Source organism: Mus musculus, chromosome 16, assembly GCF_000001635.26.
Source record: "Mus musculus strain C57BL/6J chromosome 16, GRCm38.p6 C57BL/6J".
Taxonomy (NCBI): Eukaryota; Metazoa; Chordata; class Mammalia; order Rodentia; family Muridae; genus Mus; species Mus musculus.
Window position 1 is genome coordinate 88,217,921 of NC_000082.6, and position 26,262 is coordinate 88,244,182.

The window sequence follows — 26,262 nt, forward strand, 5'->3', positions numbered from 1 at the left end:
CTGGATGTGTAGGCAAACCCCAGCATTTTGCCGCATGCAGAAAACCCACCTCAGTGACAAAGACAGACACTACCTCAGATTAAAAAGGCTGGAAACAATTTCCAAGAAAATGGTCTGACGAAACAAGATGGAATAGCCATTCTAATATCCAAAAAAATTTGACATTCAACTAAAAGTTATCAAAAAAGATGGGGAAGGGCACTTATCAAAGGAAAATCCACCAAGATGAACTCTCAATTCTGAATATCTATGCCCCAAATGCAAGGGCACCCACATCTGTAAAAGAAACATTACTAGAACTCAAAGAACACATTGAACCTCACACAATAATAGTGGGAGACTTCAACACCCCATTTTCACCAATGGTCAGATCATAGAAATAGAAACTGAACAGAGACACTGTGAAATGAACAGAAGTTAGGAACCAAATGGGTTTAGCAGATATCTACAGAACATTTCACCCCCAAACAAAAGAATATACTTTCTTCTTAGCACCTCATGAAAGATTTCCAAATTTGACCATACATTTGGACATAAAACAAGCCTCAAACAGATACAAGAAGATTTGAAAAATCCCATGCATTCTATCAGATCACCAAGGACTAAGGCTAGACTTCAATAACAACAAAAAGAACAGAAAGCACACACACCCATGGAAGCTAAACAACTCTCTGCTCAGTGATAACTTGTTCATGGAAGAAATAAAGGAAGAATTGAAATAATATAGAATTCAATGAAAATGAAGACACATCATACCCAAACTTACGGGACAAACGGGAAGCAGTGTTAAGAGGAAAATTCATAGCACTAGGTGCTTTCATAAATAAATTGAAGATATCCCACACAAGCAACTTAACAACACACCTGAAAGCCCTAGAACAAAAAGAAGCAAACACACCAAAGAGGAGTAGATGGCAGAAGATAGTCAAACTCAAGGTTGAAATAAACCCAAAATAAAGAGAATACAAAGCATCAACAAAACCAAGAGCTGGTTCTTTGGGAAAATAAACAAGATAGATAAAACCTTAGGTAAACTAACTAGAGGGCACAGAGACAGTATCCAAATTAACAAAATCAGAAATGAAAAGGGATACATAGCAACAGAAATGGAAGAAATTAAAAAAATCATCAGATCCTACTATAAAAGCCTATACTGAACAAAACTGGAACATCTAGACAAAATGGATGATTTTCTAGACAGATACCAGGTACCAAAGTTAAATAAGGATCAGATAAATCATCTAAATAGTTCAATTAAACCCTAAGGAAATAGAAGCAGTCATTAAAAGACTCACAACCAACAAAAGCCCAGGACCAGATGGTTTTAGCGCAGAGTTCTATCAGACCTTCAAAGAAGACCTAATACCAATACTCTTCAAACTATTCCACAAAATAGAAGTAGAAGGAACACTACCCAAATCATTCTATGAAGACACAGTCACTCTGAAACTTAAACAACAAAGAAAGAGAACTTTGGACCAATCTCATTGATGAGTATCAATGCAAATATACTCAATAAAATTCTCATAAACTGAATCCAAGAACACATCAGAACCATTATTCACCATTATAAAGTAGGCTTCATCCCAGGGATGCAGGGATGGTTCAATATATAAAAAAATCCATCAATGTAATACACTATATAAACAAACTCATGGAAAAAAAAAAACTCCATGATCATCTCAGTAATGCTGAAAAAGCATTCAACAAAATAGCAACATATAGCATAACATTAGCCAATATCAAATTAAATGAAGAGAAACTAGAAGAAATTTCACTAGAATCTGTGACAATGTTGCCCACTCTCTCCCCATCTATTTAGCATAGAACTCAAAGTTCTAGCCAGAGCAATTAGATGACAAAAGGAGATCAATTTTTATCCTCTTTAACACTTGAGGCCTCAGGGATGAGGGAGGTCTGGTGGTGGGGGGGGGGGGCACCCTCTTGGAGACAAGGGGAAGAGGAATGGGATAAGGAACTGTGTGAGGGGGGACTGACGGGAACAATATAAATGGAATGCAAATAACATAATGTAAATTAAAATACTATGAAAATTTGGCCTCTTACATCAGACCCCTAAATTTACCTATTTTACTCAATTTTCCATCATTCACTTTTTTTTTGGACTTTCTGAGAAATTCTCAGTTTTCTCTTTTAGCCTCTCTATTGTCTTATTTCAAGCACCATAATTTAATAACCGGGAGGTTTATCTTATTCTCTTACATTTTAATAAAAGCCTGTTATTAGCTCATGGATACTTTCTCTAATCTTATCTGTCTGGAGATATTATTTACCTGCTTTATATGTTGTTTTTATATTATGCTTTTTTCTTGTTTTTTTCTTCTCTTTATCTTTGGTATAGAATTTCCATAGCATCTATTGATCAGTGCTAACTCTTAGCTCTGAGCAGATGGAATCATGGAACCGTCTGTGGCTTTGTGAACCTAGACTGGGCTAGAACTCTTTGGAGATTTTCATTACACAAAGCACCTTACAGATTGATAAAAGAAAATATTGCTCTGTTGCATTGAGGGTGCTACTGGAGTCCATTAGGTAAAGGCCAGGGATTCAATTTCCTATGATATAAATGAAGTTCCTCACAGCAAGGAGTTGTATAGAGTTAAATGTCTCTGGTGCCACGTTGATCATGTCTAATGTACAGTAGTCAGGAAGCAAAGTCTATCTTTAGTTATCTTCCATATTCATATCTGTGGAATTTTTACTTTTATGTGAATGAATTTGAGCAAAGGATATTTCCCCAGCTCCCTGTGTGCTTTAGATGAGCAAAATGATGCTTTAAACATTTATGTTTTAAAACAACACCCAAAAAGCATATTCATTTTCAGACTAAAAATATACAAACTGAAACCAGTTATACATATTACTCAGTATTCGTTGTGTATTTTGTATCCTTTTCTTCCAAATAAGAACAAATTTTATGAATCTATATGTATTTGGTATCCTAGGTTGCCTAAGAGTACTCAAAGCCTTATGAAATATGGTTTGTTACTGAAAAGAAAATATGAACACTTTTCATCTAGGTTCTGATAGGAATGTGTCATCTCCATGCCAGACCCATCATCAACAACAGGTGGCTGCATGGATAATAAGACATCTTCAGTGTTGGAGGAAGTATGTCATTGGGTGTGTCTGAGGTTTTAGAAAACTTATGGGGTTCTCAGAGTGCTCTCTGTCTCATGTTGTGGATCAAGATGTGAGCTCTTAGCTGCTGCTCCAGTCTCCTGTTGCCCAGCTTTTGTTTAGCCATAATAAATTCTAATCCTCTGGCACTAAATGGTTTCTTTCATGAGTTGCCTTTTTCATAGTGCTTTATCACAGCAATATAAAAATAACTAGTACAGTATCCATAATGGGAGAAGAAATATATGACTTGATACTGAAGGATATGATGTAGTTTTAAAACAAATTGTGTCAGCAATTATCAAAATTAAATGTACACATACCCATGACCTAATGAGCTCACTGTGTACAGATTTGTAACGTGAGAATCTCTCCATTTTCAAACTATAAATCTAAGTTTCATCATTGTCTATGACACAAGAAATAGCTTTACTGTTTGATGATAAACAGTTGGCTAGACAAAGTCTAAGAATCATAGTACTTGAATGCAGTGGTACAAAGTGAGTTACTTAGATTCATAAAGTAGATTGATATGCGCTAATAAGGTTGCATACATCACATTTATCATAAGTTCTAGGACAACATATTTTTTTATTTTAATTGATTTTAGTTGAATGGACAAACAGGGAACAATTTCCTGCTGTTACCTCTGAAACTTAAGAATAGAAATTAGAGGGAGATAAATGTCCTATCTTCTACTTTCACCTGTTAGCTCCTGTTTTTCATGTTCATACTAAAGATTAATTCTTATGATTAACAACAGAAGTCATATTTTTGAAAGAGCCATGGAGGTGGTGTGCATTTCTGGCAGTGGAAGTAAAATATTGAGCAAGGCACAGAACACACAGAAAGGGATGAAGGCATCAGAGATGGTGGTGTGTCGTTAAAAGCAATGAATGTAAGCTCCGTGGCATTTTGAAAGTAAAACAAGCTCAGTACTCAAAATCAGTTCTGACATTTCTTATCACAAACGTCAAGACATGTATAAAGGAGAGGGAAAAGTATTTGTATATCTACATGTCCTTTCAAGTCCTGAATCAGTCTGGCTCCCCAGATGTCTCATTCTTTCCATTCATGAGCCTCAAGCAGTAGCTGGGGCTCAGTAGACAGTCAGTACATTTGCATTTATTATTTTATGATGTCATCAGTTACAGACAAGGAATCTGAGAGTAAAAAATGTAACTTTAGCTTTGACCTTTAACCTTTTTTGTCTCTGGACATGAGATGACTTTTTAACCTCTTGGAACTTTATGTGTGTACCTAAAGTACTTAAAAAATGGTCGAAAGCCAACCCCAGTCAATCACAAGGATGTCAGGTAAATCTGGAGAGTCAATGATGGAGGAGAAATAATTCTACTTCTAAGAAAGGGAGAGTGGTGTGTATAAACCCATCTGAGGCTCACCCAGGCAGCACTGTCTGTAGCTCCTCACAGATTTCTGCTCAGAGAGAAGTTAAAAAGAGCAGTAGTTGAGTAGCTTGCTTGGGTTCCTTCTAATAGAAATTAACTTGAAAATCCAGTGGACTAAGTAATGTATTTTATGAAAGGTATCCAGGTTTGTAATAGTCATCATGGGTGTGTGCAGTAAGATCACAGATACCATCTCGAAAAAAAAAGAAAAGAAAAGAAAAGATGAGGTGTACTTGGTGGCAGAGTCTGGAAGCTCTAAATGGTGTTGCAATATTTTATCCCAATTTTCTTGTTTCCCGGGGTATTTTCTGTCTGCCAATCTGTTTGAAGTTTCCCTACTTTATATTTACTTAATATTTGTTTTTTTTTATGGTGCATATATTTCTATTCTGGTATTTGCAGAGGTAATCCTGGGAAACCATTACATTTTACAGGTGGGACCTAAATGTGTACCAGGCCTAGCCTAAGGAGGAATTCCACCTAATATACCTGATCCCTTCTCCCTTCTGTATTCATTGATCTTTTGAGAAGTGTGTACTTAGCACTGACAGTCGGTGTGGAGGATCTGGGATGCTCTGTAATGATATAGTGGGAAGGCATAGCTAGTGGTGGTGACAGTGGGGAGAGCTTGGAATAGATGGGAAAGTCCTTAGTGATGGATATTTTTTATTCCATAGAAAGAGATTCTCTGAGAAGGATTTGCATCTGACAATGATTTGGAAAGCCATCCAAATCTCTTCACATGGACTCAGGAGAATAAGCTGCTGTCCATGTAACACATCAAATCTAATTAATTACACAGGACCCCATTAATACACAGACACCTGTTTTTGGTCATAAAATGACCTATACTTAACAGAGAAAAATGTAGTGAGATCTTTAATAGTTAGGCATAAAACTGCTTCAGAGCTAGTAAATCACTCCGTGTCTTGAGCTGCTTTATAGTGTCCTACACACACACACACACACACACACACACACACACACACACACACACACACATACACACACACACACACGTGCCACATGCGTGCAATACCTACAGACACCAGCAGGTGAGTCAGAGCTGATCCCTTGGAACTGGACTTACAGAGCTTGGGAGCCATCACATGGGTGCTGGGAACTGAATTCAGGTCGTCTAAAGGAGCAGTACATATTCTTCACAGCTTACCCATCTTCTTCATCCCCCAAACAGTATATTTTTTTCATGTTACTTCTGTGTTCTTAGTGCATTTTATGGTACAATTCTAAACGGTATAAACTAAACTCTTGAAAATTCTATAAAATTCAAGTTGCCATATTTTGCAATTTATTTTTGTAATATAGAACACCAAAATCCACATGAATTTTCATCAGCCCCTACATACCTAAAAGTTATTCATTGTTTATATGAAACCAAAATGTTTCTGAGCACACTGTGTCTTACCTTATGATTCTATACAAAGGAACAATCACGGGCTACTAAATGTGTTCAATTTCTTCATAATCTTAGGACTCTCGGAGGTAATGTTTGATATGTATGCATCATTTTTTTTTGCTGGAAATACATATTATAATTTTTCTCTTGGATGTATCATCATATTTTATACAAAATTTCCAAAAGAAATACCAAGAAATTTAATTAGACTCAAGGGCAAGAAAAAGGTTTTCAATCTGTAATATTAATTGTAAAATTATACTGCTGTCATGTTTTTCTTTCCAGTACAATAATTACTTTTAGAATCATAGTCAACTTAGAAAGTGAGTGATAGCACACTTCTTTTACACTAAATAGAATATATGTTAATGTAACAATTTTATGCTAAAATACAATTTCATTATTTACATTTTTAAAACAGTAAATTGCTGTGCAATCAATCAAATATGTTGCTTCTTCTTAGAATTTTTCTATTAGAAAGTTTCATCCATTTATATAATGAATTTAAGTAGTTTTCATGCCTACTCCTCCTTCCTCTCCCTCTGCAATCCTTCTTTTCAACAGGCCCCTTTCCTATTTCCATGTCTTCTATTAGTGTGTGGCCTACAGAATTCAATTAAAATGCTTGCATTAGCATGGGTGGGAGGTTACTGGCTGGAGCAAGGGCAACTTATCAATATCTTCATGACTGAATAAGAAAGAAAGAAAGAAAGAAAGAAAGAAAGAAAGAAAGAAAGAGAAAGAAAGGAAGGAAGGAAGAAAGGAAGGAAGGAAGGAAGGAAGGAAGAAGAGAAGAGAGAAAAGAAAAGGAAAGGAAAGAAAAAAAAAAAGAAAAGGAGAGAAGATTGCTCCTCTCCCAACAACTCTTAACTGCCCAGATTTCCTCCCAGACAGTCCCATATGAGCTACTTCTCCATCTATGGCAATTTTTCGATTTGCCCAGTGGTACAGGTAGTGTGCATATAAGCACCGCTGCAATGGGTTCATGAGAGCAGCAGCCCCGCCATGTTCTTATGACATCTTTTGGCTGTGTATCTCCCCATCCTCTGACTCATAGTTTTGCTACTTCCTCCTCTGTGGTATTTCCTGAGCCTTTTAGGGAGTGATACAGATGTCCCATTTAGGACCAAGCACTCTAACATCACCAGTTCTCAGCACTTTCGGCAGTTACAGGCTTATGCTTGCTGCAGAAAGATTTTCCTCCTGATGATGGGTGGACCCTGTACTAACCTCCAGTGGCAAACTAGAACTGGGAGCACAACCTTTAACACTCTCTGCATCACTCTACTTAGCACAGACTTTTGCCAGTGCAGAATCTCTTCATAATTCACTTGACCTTTCTCTCAGCCCAGTCTTGTTTTCTCTCAATCTCTTCAACATAGCCAAAATTATACTTGTAATATAATTCAGTTTATCTACTCTCTAAATTATGCATTGGCCTAACTTTCAATGACATCACCTTTAAATGCCTGTGAGGCATGTAATGCTTTTTGGTATCCGGGCCATCTGGTATCCCAGCACACCTCCTACTCCTCATCGGACAGGTTTCTGTCTTCAGAACTAGCACACAGTTCTTTAAGTATACTTTGTCACGTCACAGATGCAGGTACTTGGCAAATTCTCTTCCCTGTGCCCACAGAGTTCTGCCCTGAGTTCCTGGTAAAGGCTCAGCAGTATGGTTAACATCCTATCGTCTCTCATTTGTTTTCCCTGGACAGAAATGACCACACTGTGAACCCTACTTATGCTTTTTTTTTTCTTCTGTAACCACAGATCCCCAGACGAAAGCTCCCTGAGGGCAGAAGGTGAGTTGTAATTACTTGGTTTCTTTAGCTAATAAGATCCTAGTTGCAGTAGGTGAACAACTTGCAGTACCAGCATCAGAGACAACAATTTATAAGCATGCAAAATAGGGAGACACCCCGCTGAGCTCCATTCATCTGCTGTGGTGGTTTGAAAAGCCCCCCACCTGCTCTGCCCCGCCCCGCCCCGCCCCGCCCCGCCCCGCCCCGCCCCGCCCCGCCCCGCCCCGCGTCATAGTTACCAGCAATTGAGCACTTGGTTCCCAGTTGGCGGTGGTGTATGATGTGTTTAGGATGTATAACCTTGTAACAAGATGTATGTCACGGGGGTGGGGGGTGGACTTTGAATGATTAGCTACTCAAGCCACTCCCAGATTACTCTCTTTGCTTTGTTCTTGCAGTTCAAGATATGAGCCTTCAGCTTTCTTCTCCTGCTATCATGCCTTTTGCTTAATTATCATGGACACACATCCTCTGGAACTGGAAGCCCTAATAAACCCTCTCTTCTATATGTTGATGTGGTCATGGTATTTTATCACAGCAACTGGAAACATCTTTATTAACTTCCTTCATCTTTATAGAAATCTCAGTGAGCCAGGTAATATCTTCACTCAAGTTTCAGATGATGGAACTGAACTCAAATTTGCACTGTGTGAATGAATCATGGATGGAAAAGATACTGGCCTCTGTCGTGAAGAGGCTTTTAAGGAAGCTTAGAAAATAGATATACAGGTGCCAATATAGGATGCTGGCCTGAAGAAAGAATGCTATACACTGCTGGGAAGCATAAAAACCCTGACTTAAAAGCTTGAATTATAAAGCTCTTCATATGTACACAGATCTGCATGTAGGGACAAATGAGAGCAAGCAGCCATGATCAGAAGCCAGTTTTTAAGGCAAATTTAAATTGCATAGGCTTGTTTTATGAAGTATGAAGTTTTGACACATGAATTATACTGTATGGCTATACTATGTGAATTAGCATATTCATAATTCCATTTATTAGCATATGACATTGCTTTGGCCATGGGTCCTACTCACAATGCCTTCAGAATAAACTGCTGAATTAACCTATAGTGGGTTGGCCTGATGTTTCTTGTTTTCTAATGCTAATATTAGACTTGTGTCTAAGAGACCAGAGAGTCTGCACGTAGATGCTAGCTAAGAGACAGAGACAGAGACAGAGAGAGACAGAGACAGAGATTCAGTAGAGCTGCCAAGTACAGAATGTGCCAATGGATCACCCATGATTCATCTCCTTGCATGCATCATAAACCATAGCGGATGCATTAATTCACAATGGACATTTAAAAAGACTGCCAAATCAGCATTTCAGATCGACTTTGCTGTTACTAAGAATAGATGCACTATTGATTTTGCTCTTTTCCTGTCAGAGTTCACATGTCATGCAGTTCAGGTCTTTAAGAGAAAAGTCTGTTTTAAGCAGCCTTTATTTTTACCAACATCCTCTTCCCACTTTCAAAAGAGACTCACCTCCATGACCACATTTGGTTTTCCCTCAGCATCACTTGATCTGATCTCCTTTTGCAGCTTCCTGCCCTGGGCAGCTTAGGACCAGATTACATCCAGGTCAGTGCGTTTGAAAGGGCCTCAAGAGAACTCTCTAGTTCTCCATGCCTTCATTTCCATCCAGTTTCTAAGGAGAAGCCATGATTCTCCTAAATCCATCTGCGATGTGGTGGGATCAATAAGCAACAGTCTACACTTGTCAAAGGGGTTGAATCCCATGACAAGATCCTCTGCTCATTTTTCCTTTAAAGTGGGCATGGTTTGAAATTCTCCTTCGTACTGTTTGCACAGTGCAGTTGTATTAACACTCCTGGTGATAGGACCTGGATGCCTTTGTTCTTAGTGCATCTTCTCAGGTTTAACACCCCAGTGTTTTCCTTTAAACCATCTTTTGGAAATGGGCATTTCATCTGCTTCTTCCCAAGACCCTACCTTATTTTCTCTCTTTTTGCCTACCTGTCCACTCTCTATTCTCCATCCTCCACCCTCTCTCTCTTCTCTCTCTCCCTCTTTTCCTCTACCCCCCCCTCAGTCTCCTTGTTCCCCCTCCCCTTCTCCCCTGGGTCTGGGCAATACACATAGTTCTTGATTTTGCTACAGAAGTACTCTACATCTGAGCTTTATCCCCAGACCTATTTTATTTTTATTTGGAAAAAAGGTCTCAATAGGCTGCCAAGGCTGGCATTGAAACTAAAATCTTCCCTACTCAGTCTCCGGAGTAACTAACTAGAAGTGTGTCTTCATGTGTGCGGGGTTTGTTTTTTTTTTTTTTTTTTTTTTTGAAATCAATTGTCTAAAGCACATGGTAACTCAATTACAAGTTCTTCACAGATTTAGATTGTCTTCTAGGGAAGAAATTATCAGGTACATCGGATAAAAATTGTAGAAAATTCAACCTCTGGAGTGCATGGCTCCTGGGATGTGTGACTTGGCCAACTGCAAAGCTTGTAGTCTGGTTTCTGAATCAGGTTGTCGCAAATAGACCTGTTCAAGTGTTGAAGCAAAGCTTGCAATGCCCTCCATCATGGGGATAGTTTGCAGTTTCAGTTGGAGAGGCTAGGATATCTGCTTGGTCTCTCACTCCCCTGGAGAATACAGGGCCCTGGAGGCCAGACACTCTAATCTAAGCTGCCATGATTCTAGGAAATGGACGAGACTTATCCGTGACGATCAGGTAATTCTAAGTGTCATCTTTCTTTCCTTCCTTCCTTCCTTCCTTCCTTCCTTCCTTCCTTTCTTCCTTTTTTCTTTCTTTTTAAAATACAGTTACAAAGGAACATATATTTCTTAGCTGCTCTTAACTACTAAATTGGTGGACTTAGGGAGACATTTGGACTTAGTTTTTTTAAGCACAAACATTTCTTCAGTAATAATTACCTCACAGTCTGATTGTGTCTTCTTCAAACTTAGAATACTGAGAGTATTTTTACGTGTTTGTGTATGAGAAAGAGACCTAGCGTTCACTGAGCAAATCACCAAAAGATAATAATCTCACTCTCCTTTCCCTTTGTGTTCACAGAGAATATATTATTTTCTAAGAATTATAGCAATACATTCACGTCTCATTGTCCCATATTCTGAAAGCTGCAATTATCTTGATTCTACAGAGGCTTTGCCTGTATCTGAATCTACCCCCTACCAGTGCACAGTTTTCATCAATTTAGTCTCCTTTCCTTTCTCTAAAAAAATAAAATAAAATAAAATAAATGCAGTGTATGTGTACATTGTCTGCTGCATTTTCTGAATTCTTCCCACATTTATATTCATATCTTTCTGTTTCCCCGAGAGTGTGATCTTCTGGGATTGCACTGACACCACCCCAGGGCTATTGGACCATGCTACAGTTTCTGCCAGCATCTTCTCCAGAGTTCATTTAGAGTCAGTGTTAGACACTCATGGAAGTAGGTTTTACTTTTTAAATGAATCTGCAGCATTCGGAAACATTGGTTCCTTTTGCCACGTGTATGACACACAAGGCTGAACAACAATGCTTCCTGCAGCAACCCCTGAACCCAGAATCCTCTCTACCTGTTACACTACCCAAAATAAATCAAGCCTTCCAAAAAGTGGTGTTAACACAAAGTGTACATTAAAGCTTGTATATGTAGAATCAAAATTTGCTAAATACTACAAAAGTTTACCTTTAGAAATCTATATCTTCACATGTCTTGACAAAAATCAATATTTATTTATGCATTTGAAGTAAAAGCTGTGTTTCCTCACCCCTCTGGATCCTGCAGTAGTAAAATATTTTATATCTCCTTTATATTTTATAACTTTAGAATTTCACTGAAGGTACCCAAGGGATAGTGCAGAAACAGCTTTCTTTGTAAAGGGATTTTAATTCTTAAATAATCATTTCTACAAATCTATTGTAGAGGAGTTTTTGGAGGATTAATGAGAAAATGTTTCAAAGTATTTTCTTATTAATTCTCAAAATATTGGAGAATGGGCATTAGGTAAAATGAGGATTATATTGCTATTGTTACAAGAAAGCTAGCATATTGAGTAAATCTTACCAAGTTTCATCAGATAAAAATATAAAAACCATGAAGTGTTCCATTAAGATTCACTAAGCACTGCCCACCATGCTGGCTTTGGCAAAAATATTAGATTTTACAAGCTGAAATCTTAGCTCATTAGATGCTTCTAGAAGAGGATTTCTCTTGGAGTCATTGGGTGCTAAGAGCACAGGATTCATATTCAAGGAAACCTAGAGAGTTCTCGTCTTTTCTACTGTGTGAGGACAGAGAAAGAAATGGGTTCTGTAAACTAGGAAGTATATTGAGCTTTGAGGGTGTGTGTGTGGGGGGGGGCTGTGTGGGAGTGTGGAAGAGGTCAGGGTCTTATGTATAGCTTGGTCTTAAGTTTATGACCCTTCTGTATCAAGAATACTGGTATAGCAGGAATGTCCTAATCTAATTTGTTTAGATTGGATCTTAAAATTCACCTAAAGGTCTTATGTAAATATCTGGCCCTCAGGACAGGCACCAAAGATAGATAGGGACCTGTGAGAATTGTAGCCTAGAGAGAGATCATTAGTGTCAGATCTATGAAGAGGATTGTAGGACGCTGTTCTGTTCTTCTCTCCTTTGACTACCTGGTTTGAGGTAAGATGTTCTCCTCATTAGTTCACTCCTACTGCCTTGCCACACACTCAAAGCAACCAGTGGACCAATCATAAACTGAGCTCTTAAAACTGGAAACCTAAGCAAATCTGTCCTTTTAAGCAACCCGTTTGTCTGATAGTGTTTACAATGAGAGAAAGCTGACTAACACAGGACTTCTACCTGATAATAAATCTTCCACCTCTTTTCTGAAAATTATTTTATTTACTCACATTCCAATGTTATCCCCCTCTCAGTCCCCCCCTCCCAGAGTTCTTCACACACTCTCCTCCCTTTTGCCTCTGAGAGGGTGTTCCCCCACCCACTTACTCCCACCTCACTTCATTCCCTCGCTTGGGCATCCCCTTCCCTGGGGCATCAAGTCTATATAAGATTAGGAACATACTCTCCCACTGAGGCCAGACAAGGCAGTCCTCTACTATTTATGTGTGGGGGGGGGGGCGGGGGGGGGTGGGGGAGGCATGGACCAGCTCGTGTATACTCTTTGGTTGGTGGCTTCATCTTTGGGAGGTTAAAGGCTTCTGGTTAGTTGATACTGTTGTTCTTTGTACAGGATTGGCATCCCTTTCAATTCTTTCAGTCCTTCCCCTAATTCTTCCATAAGCGTTCCTGACCTCAGTGCAATGGGTGGCTGTGTTTCTGCATCTGTCTCAGTCAGATGCTGGTAGAGCCTCTCAGAGGACAGCCACAGTAGGTTCCTGTCTCAAAGCACAACACAGCATTAGCAATAGTGTCAAGGTTTGGTGCTCGCCCATGGGATAGGTCCCAAGTTGGGCTGGTGACTGAATGGCCTTTCCAAGTTTTAGATATGTGAGCAATACATTTTGGTACTTAACATTATGTTTTTCCTGTTGCTTCATTAGAACAGCTCTAAGTAAGACAACAACTACATGGTTGAAAAGGGAGGAGAAAAGAGTTAAATGGGAATTGGATGTAGTCACATAAAACAATCAGGAATCTATGAGGAAGCTAGCAAAACCCAGCAGGGACTTATTGGAATTATCAAAGGAAGAGTGTAAGAATAAAGAGAACTAGACCCAGGACAATGGAAACTCCCAGGGATCTATGAGGCTAACCCTAGGTAAGAATCCTAGCAATGGGGGTTATGGGAGCCTTGAACCAGCCATCTTCTGTAACCAGGGAAGATTTCCAATGGGACACCAACTCAGCCACACAAACCTCGAAACACATTATGACCTGCCTATAAGATGTAGAAGGATACACATAGAGCAAAAATGGGAAAGGTCATCCAATGACTGGCCCAGCTTGAATCCCATACTATGAGAGAGAGCCCACCTCTGACACAATTAATGATATTCCGCTATACTTACAAATGGGTGCCTAGTATAACTGTCATCTGAGAGGCTTCACCCAGAAACTCATGGAAATAGATGTAGCAACCCATAGCCAAACATTAGGTGGAGCTTGGGGGAAATTTGTGGAAGTGGGGGGGGGAGTGATTGAAGGAGCCAGAGGAGTCAAAGATACCATAAGATAACCTACTGCATCAACTAATGTGGGCCCATAGGGGACCAGAAAGACTGAACTGCCAGGGAGCATGCATAGCACAGTCCTAGGCCCTCTGCACATACATAATAGTTGTGCATCTCTATCTTCATGAGGAACTCCTAACAGCAGGAGCAGGGGCTGCTCTGAGTCTGTTGTCTGCCTTTGCATCCCTTTTCCCTAACTAGGCTGCCTTGTCTAGCCACGATAGGAAAAGATGCATCCAGTCTGACTGCAACTTGATATGCCAAGGTGAAGTGATATCCATGGGAGATCTCCTTTTATTCTGAGGAGGTAGGAGGAGGATAAGAGGAGGGGAGATGAGAGAGAGTGAGAGAGAGAGAGAGAGAGAGAGAGAGAGAGAGAGAGAGAGAGAGAGAAAAGAGAGGAAGGAGAAGAATCTGTGATATGCAGGTAAAGTTGGTAGATTAATTAATAGTAAGAAGAAGAAGAAAAAGAAAAGGATGAAGATGAAGATAACGAAGGAGGAGGAAGAAGAGGAGGAGGAAGAGGAAGGAGAAGAGGAAGAAGAAGAGGAGGAGGAAGAGGAAGAGGGAGATGAAGAGGAGGAAGAAGAGGAAGAGGAGGAAGAGGAAGAAGAAGAGGAAGAAGAAGAGGAGGAGGAAGAGGGAGAGGGAGATGAAGAGGAGGAAGAGGAAGAGGGAGAGGGAGATGAAGAGGAAGAAGAGGAGGAAGAGGAGGAAGAGGAGGAAGAGGAAGAAGAGGAGGGAGAGGAAGAAGAGGAGGAGGAAGAGGAGGAAGAGGAGGAAGAAGAGGAGGAAGAGGAAGAAGAAGAGGAGGGAGATAGAAGAAGAAGAAGAAGAAGAAGAAGAAGAAGAAGAAGAAGAAGAAGAAGCAGCAGAAGCAGCAGCAGGGATTAGGAAGACATTTGTGTCATCCTTCTGACATATTTATTCAGACACACATAGAGTATAAGTAAAAACCCACCAGAGAGCAGGGGACTTGTTTAGATGGGCACCTAAGTACACTCTGCAGAAAGTGTTATTTTCACCATTTTTGTGTTAACTGAGTGGATTTAGAGTTGATGCCAGACTTTTATTCATTGCCTCAACATCTGATGTTTTGAGTGACAATTCATGTGTTTTCAGCTGTTGCCCTGACACCCACCAAATTAAGCTAGTAGGACAATTAATAGAGCCATCTTCCATCTGGAGACATCCTGGGCAAAACAGTAGCTCACTAAAGCCCCATTGTTTTCAAAGGAAACAATAACAAGGCAAGGCAATTCTGTGACTATTTCCTCACTTGCTTGCTTTAGATAACAGGGAGGGACTACCTTTCCATGCAGCCAGAGGTCTTCGAAAAGAGCATTGAAATCAAATAGGGGATGAACAAGCCTTCAAGCAAATCATCTTGAAGGCCTGTTAACATCTAAAACTCCCGTGTTTTATGGGTAACAGAGTTTACATGCAGCCCTTACAAAAAATGAGTCCCTGAAGTCAACAGGGGTTTTCCATTACCATGGATCTAAGGATTTGCAGAACACAATTGTTATAATAACCCTCATAAGGAAACAGACGAACAAACTACTGCTTTAGTATATTTTAAACAGAGCTCAAAACCCCCTCTAATGCAATCAAACAAGGAGGTATTATAACACACACACACACACACACACACACACACACACACACACAAAACCCTTGAAGTCTATATTATTAAATGTAGCATTTATATCAGTCTAGCACTGAATGAGAAGGGAATACTTACCTTTCATTTTGTCAGCAAAAAAAATCTGCCCACACCATTATTAGAAGAGTCCTTCTAAGTCATTTCAACTCACTTTGAATCAGAATGATTTTATTTTTCTGGGAAGGAAATGTAGCCAACTTTAGATGTGCATTAAAAACCATGGTCCAGCAAGATAGCAAATTCCAATTTCCTATGATCAGAGAATCTTATTACCTTTATCCTCTTGCTTCCTTTCTGTTCACAGGGGAAGTTAAAAGATATTTCTTGGTTAGAATTTGTCTAGGTCTATAGCCTCATAAATGGAAGGTGATGGGCTGGGTACAGGTCAAGCATTGATCTAAAAAAAAATGTAATATTAAAGCTCGAGTTTATTTCTGGTGCTGTTTAGATTTCCCGTTTCCCCATGTGTTGTTAAATGTGCAGATTGTGAAGCAGCATATTGTAAGTGACAACTTTGCACAATAGTGAAAATCTGCAGATGGTGTGTCTTTTCAAATATGATAAATGCCCAATTTAATGCTGATTTGTGGTGATCAGGAAAATGCTGCAAACTCTCTGGGCGCAGACATGTCTTGACAGCAGATCCAGAGGGCATGCAGTGCATTCAGGCTAAATAATTCTCTTAAAGCAATTCTAGTGACTGTAATTCTATTGCATGTGTCTTCTTCTGTTATGTATCAATATAATAGACTATATTAATAAAGGGTTTTATTTTTGGTTCAGAACAAATAGAAATGTTAAAGGTGCAATAGTGGCACTTATATCTTAGCAATAGTGAGCAGCTGTCTAAATGGACTTAAGGCCCTCTAAACAGGAGGAAAATTATTCCTGGTATTCTAAACCTAGCCAATTTCCCATGGCTAGTGAGGTCATAGATCTTAAAGAAGAACCTATTATTCCACTTTCTTAAATTAGTATAATTCTTAACAACAGTCTAAATATGTACCCTGATACCTAAAGAGAAGTATAACTCTTACCTTTAGCCAAGGCAGTTTACATTGACAGCAGACAGAAGTCATTACAGAATGCTACAACTGGTAGAAATACAAAGAACAGCTGGATGTGGGGTTTCCCAGAAGTTCTACAACAGAACTTCTATTCCTCAAACTCAGGTAACATCACTGAAGAGGAAGTGGAAAGACTGTAAGAGCCAGAGAACCAGAAAGCCTGCTGTGAGACTGGGTCTTTTACACATGATGGGGAAACTAGACTTACGGAATCTCAACAATGTGTCTTTCCAAAGAAGACATGAACAACTCCAACACCTTATGACAGACAGCTCTATGTGGATGGAGAAACTTTCATGGGTAACACCTCTAGATGTAGAGCTACAATAAAGAGCTGCTGAGGGAAGGAGAATTAGTTTTCCCCAGGGATAAACTCCTGCATTTTATCTAATACTATTTTACCTAATACTGAATGATCATACCTAAAAAATACATGTGTGTGTGTGTGTAACATTAAGACAATTTAACAGGCTGTATCTATCTAATCTATCTATCTATCTATCTATCTATCTATATATCTATATTTAAAGAAAAAGGCTATGGATTTGAGAGGGAGTCAGGTAGGAGACATATGAGAGGGAGTGGGGGGGAGGGCGGAGAGAGAAGGAAAATGTTGTAATATTTTAATTAAAAATAAAATTCTTAAAAGGCAAATGAAACTCACAAAAGGCACTCTCTAAACACTTATTAAATTCCTTCCTTTAACAGATTAAAAAGCCCAAAGCCAAGTAGAAGTTATCTGGTTAATTGAAGTTAAATGGAAAGATGAATCAAGATTTTTATCCCTTCCCCTTTCTAGTTCTGCATGAATCATTTGACTAAAGTGGGTTGAAATTACGCATTAATCAACAAACTAAAAATACACAATACCCTTTTCTGTCCAATGTTTTCCAACAAAATACTGAGATATGGCATGATATTTAATTCCAAAATTACATTTTTCCATTAGTAGCACACTTTCCTTTCTCTTATGACCACCATCCATTCATTTGCCTCTAATCATTTTCTAATGCTTCTATTGTTAACCATATGACTACGCCAGGAGGTGGAGCCACTGTAAATGAATGAAACTGTGCTGAGCTTCCGAGATACCTTAGCCCAAAGTGAAGACATTTGGTCTTCAGAGAGAAAGGAACAGACAAGAATACAATAAATGTTAAACAAGAAGCTATGAAGAACATTTGTTGTTAGTTTAGAAAGTGGGTTTCCTCATATTCCTCAAAAACAAGCAAGTTTAAGCTTCGGAGATGGCAACCATATTACTTCCAAGCACCTTTACTGTCTTCTATTTTAAACATCTGACCCATCCTTATCATACTTATGTGTTTCCAAAAATCCATCAACACGCAATCTTTTATCACCTGTTTCTTTCTTGTACATTCTCACTTCTTCCTTCACCTGGAAGATGGTTCTAACATCGGAAGAAAACTGTGACCTGGAATATGTTGGGAGAAAAGACTCTTGATAGATAGAAACTGCTCCTGCCTCCCTCCCAGTTCCAAGTTCTCATGATGACAGTCTGACCAATGGCTTGGCTCCTAAGAGGAAAAAATATAAAAAAATCTCCAACCAATTTATGTACTGTTTGTACTGGCTGGGTTTGTATGTCAACTTGACACAGGCTGGAGTTCTCACAGAGAAATGAGCTTCAGTTGGGGAAATGCCTCCATGAAATCCACCTGTGGGGCATTTTCTCAATTAGTGATCAAGGAGGAAAGGCCCGTTGTGGGTGGTATAATCTCTGGGCTGGTAATCTTGGGTTCTATAAGAGAACAGGCTGAGCAAGCCAGGGAAAGCAAGCCAGTAAGTAACAACCCTCCATGGCCTCTGCATCAGCTCTTGCTTCCTGATCTACTTGAGTTCCAGTCCTTGGTGATGAACAGAAATGTGGAAAGTATAGGCTGAATAAACCCTTTCCTCCCCAACTTGCTTCTTGATCATGATGTTTGTGCAGGAATAGAAACCCTGACTAAGACAAATTGGTACCAGCATAGTGGGGTATTCCTGTGACAACCTGGCCAAGTTTTGGGCAGGACTGTGGAATGACTTTGGAACTTTGGGCCAGAAGATCCATTTGGTGTTAAGAGCTCTGTTGGATATTGTGTAGGAGCTTGGAAGATGATGTTGAGAACAGTGCAGAAGATGGAGACCTAGCTTGTGAAATTTCAGAGGAAAGATTAAAGACTTATCAGGACTGTTGCTGTTTTGATTGTGTAGATTCTGTGGTTCTAGTTAGCTGGGGCTGAAGAATCAGCCATGATCAATAAGATATCAGAACTACTAAAGTGAAAACTTTGCATTACTGGGACTATTAATGCTGGTTAGCTGAAGCTAAGAAATTAGCGGTGATTAAGAAGAGACCAGCATCATTGAGGTGACGTCTTCTGGGAAGTGTTTTCTGAGAGCACAGAGGCTGCGTTCCAGAGGTAGCCAAGGTAATATCTTGTGCTACAGCTGTACTTGGTAATGTGTAAGAGTTACCCAGGTGGTACTGGTTTTGAAGGCATGAAGGGGTCATGTAGAGCAGCTGAGGCTTGGCACTGTGAGAGGCCATGGAAGGCCATTGTTGAAGGTGCAGCCTCAGTTGCAATTGATGGCCCAGGACTGAAGGGGTCATGCAAAGGAGTTGAGACTTAGCACCATGAAGAGAGCCTATGAGAGGCTATTGTTGAAGCCAAGTTACAGTGGAAGACAGCAGCATTTTGGAGATTGTGAGTTGGATCCTAGACATTGGATGGTTGGAGTTTGATTTTGCCTTTGATTGTGACTGTGCCCTGATATTTTTTCCTCTTGAAGGAAGAAAATATTTTAGTGGAGCCCACAGTTAAGAGACTTTGAATTTTTAAAAAGACTTTGAATTTTAAAAGATATTGAACTTTTAATATGCAAAGACTGTGGGACATTTAAAGTTATTTAGATCTTGGGGATGAATAAGAATGTAAGGGTTGAGGCTTAATAGTGATGTGTTTGTGTGTCAAGTTGACAAGGGGTCAATTGTACTGGCTGGGTTTGTGTGTAACTTGACTCAGGCTGGAGTTATCACAGAGAAATGAGCTTCAGTTGGGGAAATGCCTCCATGAAATCCACCTGTGGGGCATTTTCTCAATTAGTGATCAAGGAGGAAAGGCCCCTTGTGGGTGGGACCATCTCTGGGCTGGTAATCTTGGGTTCTATAAGGGAACAGGCTGAGCAAGCCAGGGGAAGTAAGCCAGTAAGTAACATCTCTCCATGGTCTCTGCATTAGCTCCTGCTTCCTGACCTACTTGAGTTCCAGTCATGTATCCTTTGGTGATCAACAGCAATGTGGAAAATATTAGCTGGATAAGCCCTTTCCTCCCCAACTGCTTCTTGGTCATGATGTTTGTGCAGGAATAAAAACCCTGACTATGACACTGTTATAATCTCACTCTTAAGCTCCCTCTAAGTTAAACACTCAATTACTTGCCAATCCAGTCAAGGAATCAGTCTTTCATAGGCCTTTTCCTCTCAATTTTATTTATTTAGTTATATATTTTAATACTACTACTACTATTTAGTGTGCATATGTACATGTGTATGTGATTGCAGGCATGCTATGGGAGCTAGGTGTAGACCAGAAGACAGGATTTTAGGAATCTTCTCTTCCATCATCAGCTCTGGGATTTGGACATCATCTTTGCATGGCAGGTGCTTTTAGGCACTGAATCATGATGTTGGCTTCTTTTTTTTCTCTTGCTTAAGTTGTTGGTACATGTAAAATGTTTTCTTACCATTGATGTCTTACTCAGCTTTGAGAAATAAGCAAAGTGCTACTTTTTTCTAGAAACTTTGCTTCCAGTGGCTTGTGACTATTAACCTTTTGCTTCTATTCACTGGACATAAATTTATATTTATCAGAGTATTTTAAAAATTGAACCAAAGGCTAACATTTCATCCTGAATATAAGAAATAATCTTGTTCATATATGGAACTGCTGATATATTATTCATCACATGGACAGTTTACAAGAGCCTACTGCATGCTTCCTGTTATTCTTAATTCTGAAGAAAATGATCAGTGAGGCATTGATTGACTATTTTTAATTCTAATGATTGACAAGGTCTTTGAAGGTAACACCCAGGTTTACACTTTTCACATCTCCTTGTGGCTCTAACATGACCCTAGACTTATGGGCTCATGTCTTGTCTGTTGTAAATACCCAAGCCTCTTAGTAGAACCCTACTCCAAGACAGCGACATCCCATGGAAAGGATGTTCAATGTATATGAGAACAGCTTGATTTCTCTTTTTAAAAAATATTTTATTAGGTATTTTTCTCATTTACATTTCCAATGCTATTCCAAAAGTCCCCCATACCCTCCCCCCCCACTCCCCTACCCATCCACTCCCACATTTTGGCCCTGGCGTTCCCCTGTACTGGGGCATATAAAGTTTGCATGTCCAATGGGCCTCTCTTTCCAGCAGCTTGATTTCTTAATGAGTTTCAAATATTGAAGAAGGTCAAAATGTAGGCTTGAGTATTCTGGAAATGTTTCCATAATAGTTTCAGTAATTATTTCATTTAGTTTATTAATTTCTGTGGTTCTATAAAATCACACAAAAGTCCTTCACACACAAGAAAAAAGCTGGGGAGTCAAATAAAAATAATGGCTTCACATCTGACCTTTTCCAAGTATAGAATTCTAAAGTGTATAAACTTGCACTGTTCCTACTTCATTAAGTTACCCAGCTACACATTGACTAATGGTTGTTTCAGCTATGAAAGGCATAGCTAACAAGCAAGGAGTGTTAATAATGGCCTTGGAGGCTCAGACTTGCCACCAAGGCAATCAGTGTACATTTTCCTTCCAAGTAGAAATAACAATAAAAATAAAATATCAAAGTCCTTTTGACTGTTGTAAGCAAGGTCAGGTATAGCTACACAGGGCTCACAGGAAGATCATTAGCATTAGTAGGTGTCATATTGTAAAAAAAAAAATCAAGGTATAATCCTCTAGGAGTCTAAATATAATGCATGGTACATATTCATTTATACAATTTTATTATATTTATTTCTTTAAAAATCTACTCCAGCCAGGCGTGGTGGCGCACACCTTTAATCCCAGCACTCAGAAGGCAGAGGCAGGCAGATTTCTGAGTTCAAGGCCAGTCTGGTCTACAAAGTGAGTTCCAGGACAGCCAGGGCTATACAGAGAAACCCTGTCTCTCGAACAACAACAACAACAACAACAACAACAAAATCTACTCCACTATCGTTGCAAACGATTTAGAACAGATACAATTCAAGGGCTTTCAGATCACTGTTATTCTGCATGGAATATCAAGGAAACCACAGAACAATTAGAACAAAATACCTGCACTGAAGCTAATAAGAAATGCCCCTACAGATTTCAATGGTTTTCATTCAGACTAGAGCTAGGAAGAAATATAGAATGGAGGGATAATTTAGTCCTTAATTAAACACTGTGCTTTTTTTCCAAGTAGAATCTTACTGAATAAATATTTTGTCTAGAAAATATGTTTCTCAGTAAATAGACACAGAAAATTATTGTCCTAACTCCCATCTGGACATCAGTGAATATATAGAGTGTCCTTTCACTGTCAAATAAAGTGGTCGACCTTATAAAAAGACATATGATCCATATGTTGGGGATGAGCCACCCAAGTCATCAAGAGCACTCAAAGCTCACTTTGTCTGAATACTGCTAATAATCTAAAACTTTGAATGGTATACAAAGAAGAACCTGACTTAGACCATTAAGTTGTGACTTCTCAACCACTTGATCTTCTTTATCATTCCCATTATAACCACTGTTAGTGTTACAGCCCTAGGCAATGTGGAGGAGGTTTCAGTGGGGATTAATGTATGAATCCCTTAAAACACATTTAATGTTAATTTCTTCCTTTTATGAAACACTTTCATAGATTTAGAATGTTTTATTCTTACAGTTTCAACCTGATCTGAAAAATATTCACTATAAATTCTATTTTCCACCCAAATGACACAAAACTCAAATGGATGCTGAACACTGAGTTAAAACACACACACTTTAACTGCTAAGTAATATGAGCTGAATGTAGTATGTATCCGGGTAAGAAATGCTGGTGTCCCAAGAGGTCATACTTGATAAATCAATTTTCCTTAATTAATTCAAAGATAAAAATATAAGGGCCCTGGGTTTTTTTTTGACTCACCTCATGCACCCACTTCTCTGGCTTACTTTCTTCTATGTCTTGATAAATATTTGCCAAGGATAGTAATGCTGGGGCAGATTTGAGTATAAAGAACTATGATGACAGCCTCATGTGTTCCCTGAATAGACACTGGGAAAAGTCAGTGTGCATACTAATATACCTGTGTAAGTATGGCAAACACTTTCTACTGGATGCCCACTCCTTATAATCCACTGCAGCAAAACAGAAGGTGGAACTAAACATATAGCTTGTGCATTTACATTCACTTCAAGGGTGAGTTCAACATACTGAAGTGTCTGATTTCTTTGTGTTCTCTTTCCTAGTTGCAATGGATCATCTCTCTCTTCTTCCCTGGCTTATCGTGTTTTCTCTTATCACCGGGCTCACAGAACTCTCAGGGAAAGCAGGCAGTCAAATATAGGAAACTTCTGCATGGATGTTCATTTTTATAAACAAAGAGAAAGAACTGTGGTATATGAGATGAATGATAACTACCCCCACCTCCAAGTGTGTGCACCCACACGTGTGTACGGAAGCAGTTGGAGGCAGGAAAACCATCAGATGAAAGTTCCAGAGACTTTCGTTATTCTATTTAATTTGAGGGGACAATTAAAACAGCTCATTAACATTCCTTTAGTCCATCTTCTCATTCACTTTATAGCCAAAGGCACATGAACTTATGCTAATTATATGGGAGTTTTATAAGTATTGAGCAAGAATCTCTGACTGAATGGGACAAACTATGTTGATTCTAAATTAGACTGCATTGAAGGGTACATTAACTCTTTCTTTCTAAATGGATGGGTTTGTGGACTACGAATCCATTGCCTCCACCTAAGTTTTGTTCTTAAAATATAAACAAAACAACAAACCTTAAAAACTGTCTAAGAGCAGAATTAGATGTATTCCTGCAAGTGTGGTTTAGATATAACACTCCATGTACCATGCTGATATTTTTTTGTAGACTATTAGAAAACATGATAAGAAAAAACCCTGGTTAAGCACATTAAGGCAGTTGTGACTCAAATTGGTTACTGCTATGTAAGTTTGAATCCAGACAAAGATATAATGCTGCAGAGTGACTGAAATCTGAGCTCAGAGGTTGCATCTCAGAATTCTTAGTCCTATCTCTTTGCAGCTCTGAGAACTGAGCAATTTAACTTCTCAAACCTTCAAACTACCAGAGTCAGAGGTTTTGGTAGTCCACTGTTATATTCAACAGTACCAAAAAACATTTTGTTATATCTATCAATTTAAAATATTTATAAGGGTTGATACATATCATCGTTGATCCATTTACCAGGCTCACTCATCTCTCAATTCCTGAAGGTAAAGATTTTTAATTAACTGATTGACAGAAATCCATGATCAGAGAATGAGGTCATTGGATAAATGGGAGATTAACGTAAAGAACACCTGCGAGGACTTTACAGAGACCCAGACCTTGGATTTGCTCTGTTCCTTATCTGAAGACCATGAAGGAAGGGACATTTAAGCTGGCTAATAGTAAATGGAGGCACTTTCACATGACCTAACCCTGGGATATAGAATCAGAAGGAAAGCTCCTTTTGGCTATGTTATCCTGATCCTGATCCTATGACTTCTGGAGTAGCAGATAAGATGAATAGGAGAGGAAAAGTTGTTGAGCACCCCAGAGTTTACATGACAACCAAGACTCTCCCTTCCTGCTCAGCAGAGTTGAGCTCTTTGACCAGGCAGTCCACCTGACAAAATTTTCTGAGTGCCCAATTTTTCTCAATAGTATGTCTTCAAAATTAATAAATGATCCTCTATGGCCATGAATACAGTTTTCAATACACCACACTCTACTACTTCATGATCAATCCCTCTTGATTACAGCCATTTTAAGTAATTGTTGGCCATCCCAAAATTTGATCCTATGACAGGACTTCCTCCATTTTATAACAGCAATAGGCAAATGAAGGTCTCTCCCAGATAGAAACTCGATGATTATTTCGGAATGCTACTAGGAGTATCTGAAACAATAGTACAATGAATCCCATCTCATCCAGGAAAATACCCGTATCTCTTAGAGTACCCAGCCTAAATTCACTATTTGTTTCTCCTTTGACAATCTGAAATACAATATGTCTTGTCTGAATTAGACTTTAAAATACTTTACTAATAAAATCATACATTAGTAAAGTATTTTACACAATCTTTATCTTTCCACTCAGATGGCAAAAGGAACAGGACTTTGTTCTTTATCCAGGCATTGTATAAGGACAAGGCTTTACACTGATTTAAAAGTATTTCTTCCTAACACAAAGGCAGAATTAGTGTTTTAAATTACCATGCCTTTTAAATGTGGAAATTGCCTAATACAGGAAAAGGACACATAGTAAACTTTATCCTGTTCTCAAGTTTTACTTTCTGCTGTAATTTTGTTAATGAATACTTTTCATGGAGCTCATTGTGTATTCTCTTCAACTATTCCTATGGAATAAAGGAGTCAGATAATAATTACCACCTCAACCAGCAGAAATCAGGCACATTTCTTTCTAAGAATATGATAACACATATTAGATGATACAGAGCATCAAAAATGTCTCTTAAAGGTATGATAGCTAAGATTCCAGACTTTCATACACTAATCAGATCTTATCTTGATTGTTTGTCCTTGGTCACCAAGGGTCTGTCTGTCCATCCACTCCCCTGCACCCCTTCAGCCTTCTCTCTCAATTTCTCTCTCTCAATGTCTCTCTCTCAATGTCTCTCTTTCTCTCTCTCAATGTCTCTCTCTCTCTTTCTCTCTCTCTCTCTCTCTCTCTCTCACACACACACACACACACACACACACACCACTTGCCCTCATATACACAGAAGGTCACAGCAACATACGATACCCTTGTTACAAACACTAGCATAAAAATTGCAAATACAAGGAGTCCACTTGTATAATCAAGTGCCAGAACAGAGTTAAAAGAATCAGCTCATTTCTTTCTGTCATATGCCAATATTGTCTATGTCAAGTAGCTATCAAAAAATATTGGGAAACTATAATACCTTAAACTGGTCTATACAAAGGTCTTGATGTAACATTTCTTTTGACACTTAAGTCAAAACTTAGTCAAAAGTCCATACCTCAGTGGAGTACTAGATCTGTTATTAAGTTCTGTCAGTAAAGAATCAATCACTTTTAGATAATTCTGATAAGAACATTCCTTATTTTATTTTTCTCTATCTCATTTGTGCAAAAACATTAAGAAAATGCCAAGTGCTTAAATCAGTCTTGCAAAAAGAGTGTAGCATAGCTGTCCTCTGAGAGGTTCCCTCAGTAGTTGACCGAGACAGGTGTATATACTCACAGCCAAGCATTGGACTGAGGTCAGGGACCACCATGGAAGAGTTAGGGGAAGGACTGAAGTAACTGAAGGGAATGGCCACCTCATAGGAAGACCAATGGTGTCAACTA

The 26,262-nt window shown here is 38.9% G+C and overlaps 1 protein-coding gene and 1 long non-coding RNA gene across 14 annotated transcripts in view; one reads left to right on the forward strand and one right to left on the reverse strand.

The window, feature by feature from the left end:
* Window positions 1-26,262, reverse strand: part of Grik1 (glutamate receptor, ionotropic, kainate 1) — a 394,963-nt gene that overhangs the window by 322,020 nt on the left and 46,681 nt on the right. The window lies entirely within an intron of this gene.
* Gm41486 (predicted gene, 41486) lies at window positions 7,605-8,280 on the forward strand. The gene is made up of 2 exons (NR_168722.1): window positions 7,605-7,772; window positions 8,171-8,280. It is a non-coding gene; the product is annotated as a predicted gene, 41486 (long non-coding RNA).